Raw genomic sequence first — 16772 nt, forward strand, 5'->3', positions numbered from 1 at the left:
GGTGATAGAGGTAGATATGTATAGGGGTAAGGTGACTAGGCATCAGGGTATATGATAAACAGAGTAACAGCAGCGTATATGATGTGTGTGTATAGAGTCAATATGAATGTGTGTGTCATGTGTGAGCAAATTAAATGTGTGTGTGTGTCTGTGAGTAAAATATCAACACTTCCTATACAGCCTTCATAACGCATTATAAGCACATTTACAATGCCTTATGAGATACTGTATGCCTAATGCATTATAATGCCAACATCTTCCATTGGACCCGCCGACATTCTAAAATGGAATTCCTATTCACAAAAGACAGGAACTTCATAATGACTGTCATCCAGTGCTTTATGAAAACACTCTCCCTTCTATATGGATATGTAGATGCATTGATATTTGAGCAGTGTCTTACAAAACTGCGAAAGAACATTCCAAAGACACTCCCTCACAGTTGACATGGGCTATTAACTAGCTTTTTATATCTATATTCATATCTATCACCTGTTCTGCTGTAAGTTATGCTTCCTGCAAGCCAGCTGTCTTCTGTTTTCTTTAGTCGGGTTTATCTGCAGCTTTTAAATCCCATATAATTCAGTCATATTAAAAGTGCCACTCTCATACAGTGGTTCTTACTTTTGTCCTAGACAAACACACATCGCAGTCAACTCTGACAAGTACCTGCTGTGGCAGGGTTAGCGTGAGTTCGCTCCTCGGGAATAACAACAACACTGCTCCCAGTCACATGAACTTTCTGACACCTAAAGTTTCCTTTGAGACAAAAGCATTTCAAAACATCTAGAAACTCATTTTGAAAACATTTCCACATCATGTCTCATTCTGCACTGCGTGTGGTTGGTACAGAATTAATCTCGGCAACCAGAACCAAGTCTTGTGTGCGTGCTGGTCTGGCCAGCTACTCCATTTGGTTCTGGGACCAGAACCAATTTGGGGGAGATTTTCTAAATACTGTCATGACACTCTATTGCTTCACTCTTTATCACGTAGACAACCAGTGCACCATCCATCCATCTATCCCTCCCTTCCTCCCTCTATCCCTCCCTCCCTCCATGCAGGGATTGGGTGAGTAGGTCCAGGTCTTGTCTCCTCTCCTCACAAACCAAATCTAATTTTATTTGTCACATGCTTCGTAGACTAACAGTGAAATGCTTACTTACGGGTTCATTTCCAACAATGCAGAGTTAAAGATAATATTTTACAAAAAATTACAAATTGAAATAGTGACATGAGGAATAAATACACAGTGAATAACGAATACAAATAACGAGTAAAGATAACATGGCTATACAGTATATAGGAAGTAGAAAATAACATGGCTATATACAGGGAGTACCAGTACTGTGTCGATGTGCAGGGGTACGAGGTAGCTATGTACTGTACATATAGGTAGGGGTAAAGTGACTAGGCAACAGGATAGATAGTAGACAGTAGCAGCAGCGTATGTGGTGAGTGTGAATGTGTGTGCTGTAAATGTATGTCATTCTGTCCTTGAGCTGTTCTTGTCTATTCATGTTCTGTATTATGTCATGTTTTATGTTTTGTGTGGACCCCGGGAAGAGTAGCTGCTGCTTTCGTAACAGCTAATTGGGAACCTAATAAAATACAAAAATTCCACCCAGAATGTACAGCCTTGTGATTGTTATTTTATTGTGTTACTATTTTTCCTTTAGTTGAGCAAATTCTTCTTACTTACTTTTTTAAAACTCTGCATTGTTGGTTAAGGGCTCATAAGTAAGCATTTCACGGTAATGTATTTCACCTGTTGTATTTGGCGCATGTGACAAATAACATTTGATTTGATCATCAGTGTGGGGTTCCTAGGGCGAGGGAGATGACGGGCCCATCTGGTTTGGTAGCTCCTCTTGATGGTGCGCTCACTCCTGCCCCCTCAGGGCTGCCAGCACTGAAGCATGCCAAAGGAGAGGAGAGAGCAGCTCCAGAACATTGGGCCGTTTCAGCCATGTTAATTAAAGGAACATTCCAGCCCTGCACTCTCTCTCTCTCTCTCTGGGTCCCCTGCTGTCTCTCTCGATCCTTCCCTCCTCTCGATCAACCCCCCCTCTCTCTCTCTGAGTTTCTCTCTCTTTCTCTCATCATTTCTCTCTCTCTATCTCTCTCTGGGATTGTGTGAGAGAGGCCTTCGGTGCCAATAACCACAAAACAGCCATAAAAGGAGGAAACCCTGTCCCAACCCGCATCCTTCAACTAGGATGGAAGCAGGATATCTGGCAAATGTATTAAATAAGTGATTAGTATGATGCCCAGGAACTAATTCATTCAATAATGTCTATTTTAGACCCCAGGTGAAGTGACAATGTGAATTCCCCTCTCGGTGGAGGTAGCTGAGCAGAAAGGTCAGAGAGATCAGTGGACATCTTTGGTGAATGTTTAGGCGGACTGAAGTTTATCAGGACAGTCAGTCCACAGTCTGTTTGTGTTCTGTCTGTGCTATGTGAGGTACAACATTTTGCATCAGGGATCTCTTGAATAGAACAGTTTATAGGACAGGTCTGCGAAGAACCACCTTTGTCCCTATCTGACCCGAGGCAAGATGACACATCAAACGTTCTCAATCCAAACTCTTTCCAGAAGTCCAGAAGACCATGAGTCCCTCCCATTGATTTCCTCCAGTTGTGCCGCTGGCTAAAGGCCTACCAACACCGCCACACTCCCCCACCCCTGCCACCCCACCTTTGTTATTGTCCCTATTATTTTAGTTGGGGTTATGACGCACTTCCTCTTCCGCCCTCGACAGACAGGGGCAGACAGACTGGAACTAGATCTCATGATCCCACTTTATTTACCTAGGTAATTTTGTTTGCTTCTTTTAAATCAAATCAAATCACCCCCTGAACAAATCACATGCTTCGTAAACACAGGTGTAGACTAACAGTGAAATGCTTACTTACGGGTCCTTTTCCAACAATGCAGAGTTAAAGATAAAGATAAAAAATCTACTAAAAATGTAAATAGTGACAAGAGGAATAACACGTGTGTGTGCATGTGTGTGTTGGGGTGTAAGTATGTGTGAGTGTATGGGTAGAGTCCAGTATGTGTGTGTTGGGGTGTCAGTGTAAGTATGTGTGAGTGTATGGGTAGAGTCCAGTATGTGTGTGTTGGGGTGTCAGTGTAAGTATGTGTGAGTGTATGGGTAGAGTCCAGTATGTGTGTGTTGGGGTGTCAGTGTAAGTATGTGTGAGTGTATGGGTAGAGTCCAGTATGTGTGTGTTGGGGTGTCAGTGTAAGTATGTGTGAGTGTATGGGTAGAGTCCAGTATGTGTGAGTGTATGGGTAGAGTCCAGTATGTGTGTGTTGGGGTGTCAGTGTAAGTATGTGTGAGTGTATGGGTAGAGTCCAGTATGTGTGAGTGTATGGGTAGAGTCCAGTATGTGTGTGTTGGGGTGTCAGTGTAAGTATGTGTGAGTGTATGGGTAGAGTCCAGTATGTGTGAGTGTATGGGTAGAGTCCAGTATGTGTGTGTTGGGGTGTCAGTGTAAGTATGTGTGAGTGTATGGGTAGAGTCCAGTATGTGTGTGTTGGGGTGTCAGTGTAAGTATGTGTGAGTGTATGGGTAGAGTCCAGTATGTGTGTGTTGGGGTGTCAGTGTAAGTATGTGTGAGTGTATGGGTAGAGTCCAGTATGTGTGTGTTGGGGTGTCAGTGTAAGTATGTGTGAGTGTATGGGTAGAGTCCAGTATGTGTGAGTGTATGGGTAGAGTCCAGTATGTGTGTGTTGGGGTGTCAGTGTAAGTATGTGTGAGTGTATGGGTAGAGTCCAGTATGTGTGTGTTGGGGTGTCAGTGTAAGTATGTGTGAGTGTATGGGTAGAGTCCAGTATGTGTGTGTTGGGGTGTCAGTGTAAGTATGTGTGAGTGTATGGGTAGAGTCCAGTATGTGTGTGTTGGGGTGTCAGTGTAAGTATGTGTGAGTGTATGGGTAGAGTCCAGTATGTGTGTGTTGGGGTGTCAGTGTAAGTATGTGTGAGTGTATGGGTAGAGTCCAGTATGTGTGTGTTGGGGTGTCAGTGTAAGTATGTGTGAGTGTATGGGTAGAGTCCAGTATGTGTGTGTTGGGGTGTCAGTGTAAGTATGTGTGAGTGTATGGGTAGAGTCCAGTATGTGTGAGTGTATGGGTAGAGTCCAGTATGTGTGTGTTGGGGTGTCAGTGTAAGTATGTGTGAGTGTATGGGTAGAGTCCAGTATGTGTGTGTTGGGGTGTCAGTGTAAGTATGTGTGAGTGTATGGGTAGAGTCCAGTATGTGTGTGTTGGGGTGTCAGTGTAAGTATGTGTGAGTGTATGGGTAGAGTCCAGTATGTGTGTGTTGGGGTGTCAGTGTAAGTATGTGTGAGTGTATGGGTAGAGTCCAGTATGTGTGTGTTGGGGTGTCAGTGTAAGTATGTGTGAGTGTATGGGTAGAGTCCAGTATGTGTGTGTTGGGGTGTCAGTGTAAGTATGTGTGAGTGTATGGGTAGAGTCCAGTATGTGTGTGTTGGGGTGTCAGTGTAAGTATGTGTGAGTGTATGGGTAGAGTCCAGTATGTGTGAGTGTATGGGTAGAGTCCAGTATGTGTGTGTTGGGGTGTCAGTGTAAGTATGTGTGAGTGTATGGGTAGAGTCCAGTATGTGTGAGTGTATGGGTAGAGTCCAGTATGTGTGTGTTGGGGTGTCAGTGTAAGTATGTGTGAGTGTATGGGTAGAGTCCAGTATGTGTGTGTTGGGGTGTCAGTGTAAGTATGTGTGAGTGTATGGGTAGAGTCCAGTATGTGTGTGTTGGGGTGTCAGTGTAAGTATGTGTGAGTGTATGGGTAGAGTCCAGTATGTGTGTGTTGGGGTGTCAGTGTAAGTATGTGTGAGTGTATGGGTAGAGTCCAGTATGTGTGTGTTGGGGTGTCAGTGTAAGTATGTGTGAGTGTATGGGTAGAGTCCAGTATGTGTGTGTTGGGGTGTCAGTGTAAGTATGTGTGAGTGTATGGGTAGAGTCCAGTATGTGTGTGTTGGGGTGTCAGTGTAAGTATGTGTGAGTGTATGGGTAGAGTCCAGTATGTGTGTGTTGGGGTGTCAGTGTAAGTATGTGTGAGTGTATGGGTAGAGTCCAGTATGTGTGTGTTGGGGTGTCAGTGTAAGTATGTGTGAGTGTATGGGTAGAGTCCAGTATGTGTGTGTTGGGGTGTCAGTGTAAGTATGTGTGAGTGTATGGGTAGAGTCCAGTATGTGTGTGTTGGGGTGTCAGTGTAAGTATGTGTGAGTGTATGGGTAGAGTCCAGTATGTGTGTGTTGGGGTGTCAGTGTAAGTATGTGTGAGTGTATGGGTAGAGTCCAGTATGTGTGTGTTGGGGTGTCAGTGTAAGTATGTGTGAGTGTATGGGTAGAGTCCAGTATGTGTGTGTTGGGGTGTCAGTGTAAGTATGTGTGAGTGTATGGGTAGAGTCCAGTATGTGTGTGTTGGGGTGTCAGTGTAAGTATGTGTGAGTGTATGGGTAGTGTCCAGTATGTGTGTGTTGGGGTGTCAGTGTAAGTATGTGTGAGTGTATGGGTAGAGTCCAGTATGTGTGTGTTGGGGTGTCAGTGTAAGTATGTGTGAGTGTATGGGTAGAGTCCAGTATGTGTGAGTGTATGGGTAGAGTCCAGTATGTGTGTGTTGGGGTGTCAGTGTAAGTATGTGTGAGTGTATGGGTAGAGTCCAGTATGTGTGTGTTGGGGTGTCAGTGTAAGTATGTGTGAGTGTATGGGTAGAGTCCAGTATGTGTGAGTGTATGGGTAGAGTCCAGTATGTGTGTGTTGGGGTGTCAGTGTAAGTATTTGTGAGTGTATGGGTAGAGTCCAGTATGTGTGTGTTGGGGTGTCAGTGTAAGTATGTGTGAGTGTATGGGTAGAGTCCAGTATGTGTGTGTTGGGGTGTCAGTGTAAGTATGTGTGAGTGTATGGGTAGAGTCCAGTATGTGTGTGTTGGAGTGTCAGTGTAAGTATGTGTGAGTGTATGGGTAGAGTCCAGTATGTGTGTGCATAGAGTCAGTGCAAGAGAGTTAGTGCAAAAAAGGGTAAATGCAGGTAGTCCGGGTAGCCATTTGATTAGCTATTTAGCAGTCTTGTTTAGTGGTCTTTTGGCTTGGGGGTAGGTTACCTTGACGTTCTTGGGCACATCCGTCGAGCGTCAAAATCCATTGAGCATCAAAGCCGACGTAGTAGGATTCGAGCTTAGTCCTGTATTGACGATTTGCCTGTTTGATGGCTCGTCGGAAGTCGTAGTGGGATTTCTTATGAGCTTCCGGAATAGTGTCCCGCTCCTTGAAATCGGCAGCTCTAGCCTTTAGCTCAATGCTGATGTTTCCTGTAATCCATGGCTTCTGGTTGGGGTATGTACGTACGGTCACTGTGCGGACAACGTCGTTGATGTGACTGATGTGGTAAACTCCTCACTGTAATAGGATGAATCCCAGAACATATTCCAGTCTGTGCTAGCGAAACAGTCCTGTAGCTTAGCATCCAGTTCATTGGACCACTCACATATTGAGCCCGTCACTGGTACTTCCTGTTTGAGTTTTTGCTTGTAAGCAGGAAGCAGGAGGATAGAGTTATGGTCTGATTTGCCAAAGGGAGGGCGAGGGAGGGCCTTGTATGTGTTTCTGTGTGTGGAGTAAAGGTAATCTAGAGTTTTGTCACCTCTATTTGCACAGGTGACATGTTGGTAAAAATGAGGTGTGGCGTACTGCAGGTTAGCCAACAAGGGAGAGACTCGCTGAGGCCTGGTGACAAACTGAGATTCTGATCGACCAAGGTACAGAGTTCATGTCCCGCCTAATAAAAGATTTGTGTGCTCTCCTGCAGATCAAGCAGATCCGGATCGTCGTCTTTCACCTGCAGACGGATGGACTCGTCGAGCGGTTCAATAAAACACTCAAACAAATGCTGCGGAAGGTCATCGAGCAGGACGGGAAGAACTGGGACCAGCTACTACCCCACCTAATGTTCTGGGTCTGAGAAGTGCCCCAGTCATCCACCGGGTTTTCCCCTTTCGAACTCCTCTACGGGAGGAGGCCAAGCGGCCTACTGGACCTCCCCAAGGGGTTGTGGGAAGCCCAGCCGACCCCCTTACGCAGCGTGGTAGAACATGTGGAGACGATGAGGGAGCGGATGACAGCCATATGGCCAGTGATAAGGGAACATATGGAGAAGGCCCAACGCGCCCAAGCCCAGGTCTACAATCAGGGAACCCAGCCCCGAGAATTCCAGGCAGAAAGTAAGTTTCTGGCAACATGGCACGGGCCATACGAGGCGATAGAGAAGCTGGGACCCGTCAATTACCGCATACGGCAGCAAGGGAGACGGAAACCCCAACAGATTTACCACGTGAACCTATTGAAGAGGTGGCACGAGAGGACAGCCTAGGCCGTGTTAATGTTGATCGGAACACGGCGGTGTTCTCCGAGAAGCCGAGCCGCACGACCCTCATTGAACACCACGTCTGCACCCGGCCCGGGGAAACAGTATGAAAGAGGCCATACCGGATCCCAGAGGCCCGAAGGAAGGCCGTGAAGCAGGAAGTGGAGGCTATGCTGAGGATGGGGGTCATCGAAGAGTCCCACAGCGCATGGTGCAGCCCCATCGTGTTGGTGCCCAAACCGTATGGTAGCCTGCGCTTCTGTAATGACTTCCGGGGTGTGAACGACATCAGCTTGTTCGACGCCTACCCCATGCCGAGGGTGGACGAGCTCATCAACCGATTAGGAAAGGCCCGGTACATCAGCACCCTCAACCTGACCAAAGGATATTGGCAGGTACTGTTGACAGCCTCCTCCCGGGAGAAGACATGTTTTCGACACCGGATGGCTCATATCAGTACCGTGTGCTCCCATTCGGTCTCCACGGAGCCCTGCCCACGTTCCAGCGCCTGATGGACCGAGTCCTCCGACCCCACCAACAGTACGCAGCGGCCTATTTGGATGATATCATCATCCACAGCCAAGGTTGGGAAGAGCACCTGATGCGCCTCCAGGCGGTGCTGGACTCGCTCAGGCAACCCGGGTTGATAGCGAACCCCAAGAAATGCAAGCTAGCATTCGAGGAGGTGGAGTACCTGGGGTATTTGATCGGACGGGAGAACGTCAAGCCCCAGGAGAGGAAGGTCCACGCGGTACGTGACTGGCCCGTTCCACGCACCAAGACACAGGTCAAGTCCTTCCTGGGACTGGCAGGATACTACAGCCGGTTTATCCCCAACTTTGCGGCTACAGCCTCCCCCCTTACCAATGCCCAATTTCCAGGTACCAATGTTGGTCCAGACGGACGCATGTGACACAGGACTAGGGGCCGTCCTGTCCCAGGTACACGATGGGGAGGAGCACCCCATCATGTACATAAGCCGAAAGCTGATACCCAGAGAAAAAAAGTACTTGATTGTCGAGAAAGAGTGTCTAGCAGTGAAGTGGGCGCTAGACACTCTCAAATATTACCTGTTGGGGACCCACTTCACCCTGGTCACAGACCATGCTCCCTGGTCTGGATGGCCAGGGGAAGGGACACAATCGATCGGGTCACCAGGTGGTTCTTGTCCCTTGAATGCTTCTGTTTTTCTGTTGTGCACAGGTCAGGGGCGAAGCATGGGAACGGATGGGGGGGGGGGGGGCAGTGTGGCATACCGCAGGTTAGCCACCAGGGGGAGACTCGTTGAGGCCTGGTGACAGACAGTCTACATCACCCGGCGATGGCTCCCTCTGCTGGACGTGCCAGGTTTCGACAGGCTCTCTGGCCAGGACAAATTGGGTCTGATTGTGGTTGGTGAGTAATCAAGGGGCTGATTGCTCACCAGCTGGTCGAGTCCCATAAAGCTGCCAGAAGGGCAGCACAGGGGAGTGGGGACTGGGGAAGAGAGGTTACTCCCGTATAGTCATGCTCAGTACCAGAGATAACGGAGGGAGCTCGGTTTTGTTCCCCACAGGCTACAGCAAAACCCTGGAGCCCAGAAGACGGTATCCCGGACGAGGTCTGTGTAAACGTCTTGACCAAACCCCCTGTTCTGCCACAGAGGTAAAACAGATTTCCCTGCATTAAAATCACTGGCCACGAGAAACGCCGCCACTGAATGTGCATTTTCTTGTTTACTTATGGCCCTATGCAGCTCACTGAGTGTGGTCTTAGTGCCAGCATCGGTTTGTCGTGGCAAATAAACAGCTATGAAAAATATAGATGAAAACTCTCTTGGTAAATAGTATGGTCTGTAGCTTATCATGAGATTATCATGAGGTATTTTAACAAGGGGCGAGCAAAAACTTGAGACTTCCTTAACATTAGAGATTGCGTTGTTGTTAACAAAGAGACACACCCCTCCTCCCTGCCGTCCGGTCTTGACGATGCATAGAAAAACTAGCGACATGTATATCCATGTCCTCGTTCAGCCACGACGTCCCGTTGATAGGATAGTCTCGAATGGAGCTCATCCAGTGACTGCACATTCACTAATAGAACAGAGGGCAATGGCGGTCTATTTGATCTACGATGTAGTCTCGTCAGGATGCTGCTTCACCTGCCTTTCTTTCGCACCTGCTTCCTCTTTTGAGTCCCGGGGATTAGGGACTGGTCCAAAATAAGCAGAACGTCCAGAGCTGCCAACTCGTTGAAGTATAAATGTTCATCCAAATTGAGGATAGTGATCGCTGTTCTGATGTCCAGAAGCTGTTTTCGGTCGTAGGAAACGATGGCGGAGACATTATGTAAAAATAAAGTTACGATCAGCGAGACGTCACGTCACTTCAGGGACACCATCTCAATCGTCTGATCTGTGTGCCCCTGATCCTACCGCTGACATTATCTACAGTGCCAGCAGAAAATGTCATACCCCTTTATCTATTACACATTTTGGTGTGTTACAGCCTGAATTCAAAATTGATTAAATTGATTTACACATAATATCCCATAATGACAAAGTGAAAACATTTTTTTTTATGTTTGCTAATTTATTGCAAATTAAATACAGAAATATTTCAGTTAAATAAGTATTCACACCCCTGGGTCAATACATGTTAGAATCACCTTTGGCATCGATTACAGCTGTGAGTCTTTCTGGTTAAGTCTCTAAGAGCTTTGCACACCTGGATTGAACAATATTTGCACAACATTTTTTATTTTTATTCTTCAAACTCTACCAAGTTGGTTGTTGATAATTGCTAGACAGCCATTTTCAAGTCTTGCCATAGATTTTCAAGCCAATTTAAGTTGAAACTGTAACTAGGCCACTCAGGAACATTCAATGTTGTCTTGGTAAGCAATTCCAGTGTAGGTTATTGTCCTGCTGAAAGGTAAATTTGCCTCCCAGTTTGTGTTGGAAAGCAGACTGAACCAGGTTTTCCTCTAGGATTTTTCCTGTGCTTAGCTCTATTCCATTTATTTTTATCTTTAAAAACTCCCTATTCCTTGCAGATGACAAGAATACCCAAAACATGATGCAGCCACCACCATGCTTGAAAATATGATAAGTGGTACTCAGTGATGTGTTGTGTTCGATTTGCCCCAAACATAACGCTTCGTATTCAGGACATAAAAGTAATTTCTTTGCCACCTTTTTTGCAGTTTTACTTTAGTGCCTTATTGCAAACAGAATGCATGTTTTGGAATATTTTTATTCTGTACAGGCTTCCTTTCTTTCACGCTGTTATTTAGGTTAGTATTGTGGAGTAACTACAATGTTGTTGATCCATCCTCAGTTTTCTCCTATCACAGCCATTAAACTCTGTAACTGTTTTAAAGTCACCATTGGCCTCATGGTGAAATCCCTGAGCGGTTTCCTTCCTCTCCGGCAACTGAGTTAGGAAGGATGCCTGTATCTTTGTAGTGACTGGGCGTATTGACGCACCACCCAAAGTGTAATTAATAACTTCACCATGCTCAAAGGGATATTCAATGTCTGCTTTTTTACCAATAGGTGCCCTTCTTTGCGAGGCATTAGAAACCTCCCTGGTCTTTGTGGTTGAATCTGAGTTTGATATTCACTGCTCAACTGAGGAACCTTACAATGATCTGTATGTGTAGGGTACAGAAATGAGGTAGTCAGTCAAAAATCAGGTTAAAGACTATTATTACACAGAGTCCATGCAAGTTATTACTCCTGAACTCAAGACATTCCAGCATTTCATTATTAATACATTTCTAAAATATTCTAAAAACATAATTCCACTTTGACATTATGGGGTATTGAGTGTAGGCCAATGACACAAAATCTCAATTTAATCCATTTTAAATTCAGGCTGTTACACAACAAAATGTGGAAAGGTCAAGGGGTGTGAATACTTTCTGAAGGCACTGTACATCACTCTCCTATTTTTCGACAACTTTGTAACGGCAACTTTATTTGCGCAGTTTCTTTACAGGATCTATTACTCATTTTAGAGAGATATGTGAGTGTCACGATCGTTACAGGAACCGGACCAAGGCGCAGCGTGATAGGCGTACATCTTTTAATGAGTACTTAATACAATCACAAAAACAACAAAATGATACGTGAAGTCTAAAGGTTCACAAACACAAACCTATTAAGAACAAGATCCCACAATTAACTGTGCTAAACAGGCTGCCTAAGTATGGTTCCCAATCAGAGACAACGAGAATCAGCTGCCTCTGATTGGGAACCACCCTGGCCAACATAGATCCACACGATCTAGAACATAAACCTAGAAAACTAAACCTAGAAACTAACACCCTGGCTCAACATTAAAGAGTCCCCAGAGCCAGGGCGTGACAGTGAGAGAATGCCATTGAATGGTATTGAAGCCATTGGGAAGAATGGACATCTCAATTTAGCTTAATGTACTCTTTTATTATGGGGTTAAAATGAGGCAGTTCTATATCGTGGAGCTCCGCCCCATAGGGGAGCTCTGCTCCTAATGGTTTACCCTCTGCCCTAAGGCAGCAGCAGCCTGAGACAAAATTATGCACACACCTACAGCCAATAGGAGTACAGGTGTCCCTATAAGAGGGGGTGCCTCCCCTCAATCAGCCTCCCTTTTTCTTCAGCGACTGGATGACTAGACTGAAGAGCCAAGAAGAGACGAGGCACGAAGACTCAGGACGAAAACGCCGTTGATATTCCAGTCATCAACGTCGTCTAAATGAGCACACCGGGAGATTTTCCACCCCCAAAAGCTATTTTCAGAGCTCAGTGCAGATGCACTTCCATGGCGGCCAGTGACCACCACGACTTATGTTTAGTGTGTTTGGGATCCCAGCATGCCAAGGAAGGCGTCTGCAGTCCCCCGAATTGCGCCTCCTGCGCCCTCCTTTCTTTAAAGGAGAGGAAGCAGCGTTGGGCGTTTTTCAGGGAGGACATCCCCCTTGAGGATGTGTTGTCGATACTAGCCTCTGCTTCAGAGGCGTCGTCCGACGGCGCAGACTCGGGGGAAGATGGGGATTTTGAGGAAGGGTCTGGCATTCCAATGGAACAGTCGGACCCCGTCCCTCATACTTTCAAGCCCCCCTTTCCTTTGGAGAGCGAGAGGGCTTGTAGTCCCTATAGCAAAGGGGATACGAGCTCTGAGAGATCAGAAGCTCTCTCTTTCGCTGCAGCCTCTCTGAGAGCGGATTTTCCGGGTCTCATTGAGAGAGCTGCTCAACGGCTGGCAATAGAGCTGCCCCCTCTTCCCTCCGCACCGGAGGTTGATATGATGGAGGGCGGTCCTTATTCCAGGCCAAGGAAGGCGGCAGAGCCAGTGGCTCCTGCCATGCCTTCTTTGGCTAGGTACGTTGGAGGCTCGTGGGAGGCACCTTTAGCGGCGCGTTCGCCTGTAAAAGCGTATCTCCCATTCACGAGAGTGGAAGGAAGGCTTCAGGGTCAGGGAATCCCCAGGTTAGAGAGCGCCATGGCGGCGTATCTCGTACCGGGTTCGAGCCCTTGGCCCTCTTCCAAGAAGGCCACGTTGCCATCCCAGAAGGACCGACTCACAGCGTCGCTGTTAGAGAAGTCTTTTGGGTTGGGAGCCCAAGCTGTAGCAGCAGCTAACAACATTGCCCTCTTGGCGGCTTCTCTGTCCCGTTTAACCATGGGTAAGACAGAGATGGCACCGGAGGAGGTGGAGGAGGCGTCCAGAATTTCCGCAGTCTGCGCGGGGAGATCCATGGCCACTTCGGTGGTCGGGGAACGACACCTCTGGTTGTCTTTGACTTCCATGAAAGAGGCAGACAGGACGTCTCTTTTGAACGCCCCCCTCTCTGACGACGGCCTCTTTGGGGTTGCAGTCAAAGAGGCGGCAGAGCGTTTTTCGAAGTTGGAGGAGGAGAAGAAGCAGTTGGCCAAGCACCTGCCGTTGGCAGGACAACTCGGCCCCCCTCCTCCCCAAAGGCCATCTACCTCCGCCCCTCTAAGTAGACCGGGATCTACGACGAGGCGGCGTAATCGGCGTCATCCGGCGGCCACGAGCAGCAAGGGAGCGGGCTCGGCCCTCCCAGCAGCTACGGTAGCCCCACTACAGCCAGCGAGGGAGGTGACGAGGACGCCGACCTGGCCCTCCAAGGGAGGCAAGAGGAGGCGTACGTGACGGGACACGGGGGAGAGGATGGAGGACGCATCGATGGTGTCGAACGCGCCCACTGTTCCCCTCCACCCTTCGGTTGAAGGGACGGGTGCTGATGTAAATGCTTTTGTTGATGTGTTTAATAAAGAGTTGGCTCCACCTGACTTTGTCAAAAAAGAGCCTATTTTCCATAATACGTCCGAGAGCGTTCAAATCTCACCCTCTCTTCCTTACCACTCTAAGAGCCGTTCAGCCCACCGAGGGTGCGTTGCTGAACAGGCACTAAGAGTAGGTATCCAGAAGACCTCAATCAGGTCGTCACATCACACTTCACGTATAAGAAGTGCTTTACATAGAAGGCAGCAGTCCCGGTCAGATTCTGACATGAGGACGCAGCTGCTATTTGGGGATGGCGCACTAGTACAGACTAAGGTCTCCACTAGTACGAGCCAGACCCATGCCGCGTTCACGGAGGGCCCGATTACCGCGGTCACCAAGCCATTGTAACACAGCAGCTATCTGGGGACGGCGCATTATCGCAGACCAAGGTCTCGGTTAATGCGATTCAGACCCATGCTACGTTCACGGAGGGCAGGATTACTAGCGTTATGGGTATAACCAAAGTATCAGCTCCCCTGACAGAACGAGCCAGTACTCACCACACTGAGCGTGAATCAACCCACCAGAGGTGCAGAGTTGAACACACACAGAAGGTGAAAGTTAAGAAGGTATCAAGGCGCCGCCTTGTTTTACCTCATAGAGACCTCATACTACAGACTTCTAGGAGTACTGTAGTGAAGGGCTCTGATAGCGAATTGCAGTCACCTAAGATGACGCAATCGCTTGCTGGGGATGGTGCCCTGCCGCAGGCTGTGGCCTCGGTCAGTGCAATTCAGACCCGCGATGCGTTCAAGGAGGGCAGGAATACGACGGTTACGGGTTTAACCGACGTCCCTACTCCTCTTTCTTTCTCAGAACGCATTTCCTCTCCCTTTCACGGGAGGCCCACCTTGGGCTGTTCCACCACTTCAATGTTGGGGAACAGTGGCGGTAAGGGCCATAGAGGAATACAGGTCCTTCCTACTGGATGCACCACAGCTTCGCGCCCAGCCACTTTCTCAGCATTGCTGGCAGTGGCGAAGAAGCTGCACCCTCTCACGCTGGCTAGAACAGACGTTGCAGAAGGGTTATGCTCTCCAATTCCACCGGACCCCACCCCCGTTCAGGGGAGTGGTGGAGACCGTGATGAAAACGCCAGACAAAGTGGCCGCTCTGATGACAGAGATTACGGAACTTTTGGCGAAGGAGGCGGTGACAGTAGTTCCCCGGGAGCAAAGGAACAAAGGGCTATATTCGCCTTATTTCCTAGTGCCCAAAAAGACGGGGGGAGTGAGGCCGATTTTGGATTTACGCATTCTCAACGAGAGCATAACCAAACGGCCCTTCCGAATGCTAACGACAAAACGTCTGCTGGAATGTGTCCAGAGAGGGGACTTTTGTACGAGCATAGACCTAAAGGACGCATACTTTCATGTGCCGGTTCAGCCGCGTCACAGGAAGTTTCTGCGGTTCGCCTTTCAAGGGGTGGCGTACGAATACACGAGGATGCCATTTGGGTACGCCCTGGCACCTCGCACATTTTCCAAGTGTGTGGAGGTGGCATTGGAACCGTTGCGTCGTCAGGGAATACGGCTACTAGCCTACCTGGACGACCTACTGGTTCTCGCCCCGTCAGCAAAGCTGGCGATCACTCACACAACACAGACAGTGATGCATCTCACAAGTCTGGGGTTCGCTGTGAATTGGAAAAAGAGCGCGCCCTGGCCCACTCATCAGATTGTCTACCTGGGGATACAGCTAGACACTGTGAGGATGAGGGCTCGAATCTCGGACCCCCGAAGGGTAGCCTTGTTGCTAGCCCTAAGGAAGTGTCGTCCGAATCACACGGTGACGGCGCTGTCGATCATGTCACTTTTGGATCTCATGTCGTCAGCCCACTCTGTGGTTCCGCTGGGACTCCTGCACATGCGCAGGACGCAGCGATGGTTCGCCCAACTAAGACTAGACCCATTGCGTCAACGTCATCGGTTGGTGGTGGTTCCCCTCTCGCTCAGTGCAGACCTAAACTATTGGAGAAACTCGCGCGTTCTCACGCACGGAGTCCCGATAGGAAAGGTGTCCTCTCACATCCCAGTATTCACGGATGCGTCCCTGACGGGATGGGGAGGGACATGTCAGACACAAGCGATAGGAGGTGTGTGGCCTCAATCAGGTCGTCACATCAACCTCCTGGAGTTGGAAACGGTTCGACTGGTTCTGACCCACTTCGCGTCTACCCTTCGGGGTCGCGATGTGCTGGTCTGGTCAGACAACCGGACCACAGTAGCCCACATAAATCGCCAGGGTGGAGTCAGGTCGCCTGCTCTCCATCGGGCGGCAGAGGAATTGTGGCTGTGGGCTCACGAGCACCTTCGCTCATTGAGAGCAGCACACATTCCGGGCTACTTGAACGTAGGAGCAGACCTCATGTCAAGAGGGGGTCCTCGAGACGACGAGTGGTGTCTGCATCCAGACATTGTTCTCCAGATTTGGGAACAATTCGGGAGAGCCGAGGTGGACCTATTCGCATCACGCGTGAACGCGCAATGTCCTCTGTGGTTCTCTCTGAGGGAACAGGACGAACCGCCACTGGGAAGGGACGCCTTTGCGCACCAACCGTGGCCGAGAGTTCTCCTGTATGCATTCCCTCCGCTGTCCTGCATTCTCCCACTGCTAGCCAGGGTGAGGTCAGGGGGGCTGTCAGTGATACTGATAGCGCCCGATCGCCCGGGGGCTCTGTGGTTTGCGGAGATGAGTCCGATGTTGATTGCGCCACCTTGGCCAATTCCACATCGACGGGACGCGTTGTCTCAGGCGGCTGGCACGATAGGGAAATTGCCCATAATCGGCCAACCACTGAAGGCCTGGCTGCTGAGAGGGACAGGCTAGAGCGCCGTGGGTTATCTGATGCAGTGATCAGGACCATACAGGGTTCACGTGCCAGTTCCACTTCTAAGATGTATGCCAGTAGATGGAACGTGTTTTCACGATGGTGTGTCACACAAGGTGTGGACCCCATGAGCTGTCAGGTGGAGAGTATTCTCTCTTTTCTGCAGCTCATGTTTGATAAGCAAAAATCGCCTGCCACGATTAGAGTGTTTGCAGCAGCGATTTCAGCTTGTCATGAGGGTTTTGGCAGAGACAATGTCTTTAGTCACCCTCTAGTGAAA

The sequence above is a fragment of the Coregonus lavaretus genome (assembly GCF_964263955.1).
Source record: "Coregonus lavaretus genome assembly, chromosome: 25".
Classification (NCBI taxonomy): domain Eukaryota; kingdom Metazoa; phylum Chordata; class Actinopteri; order Salmoniformes; family Salmonidae; genus Coregonus; species Coregonus lavaretus.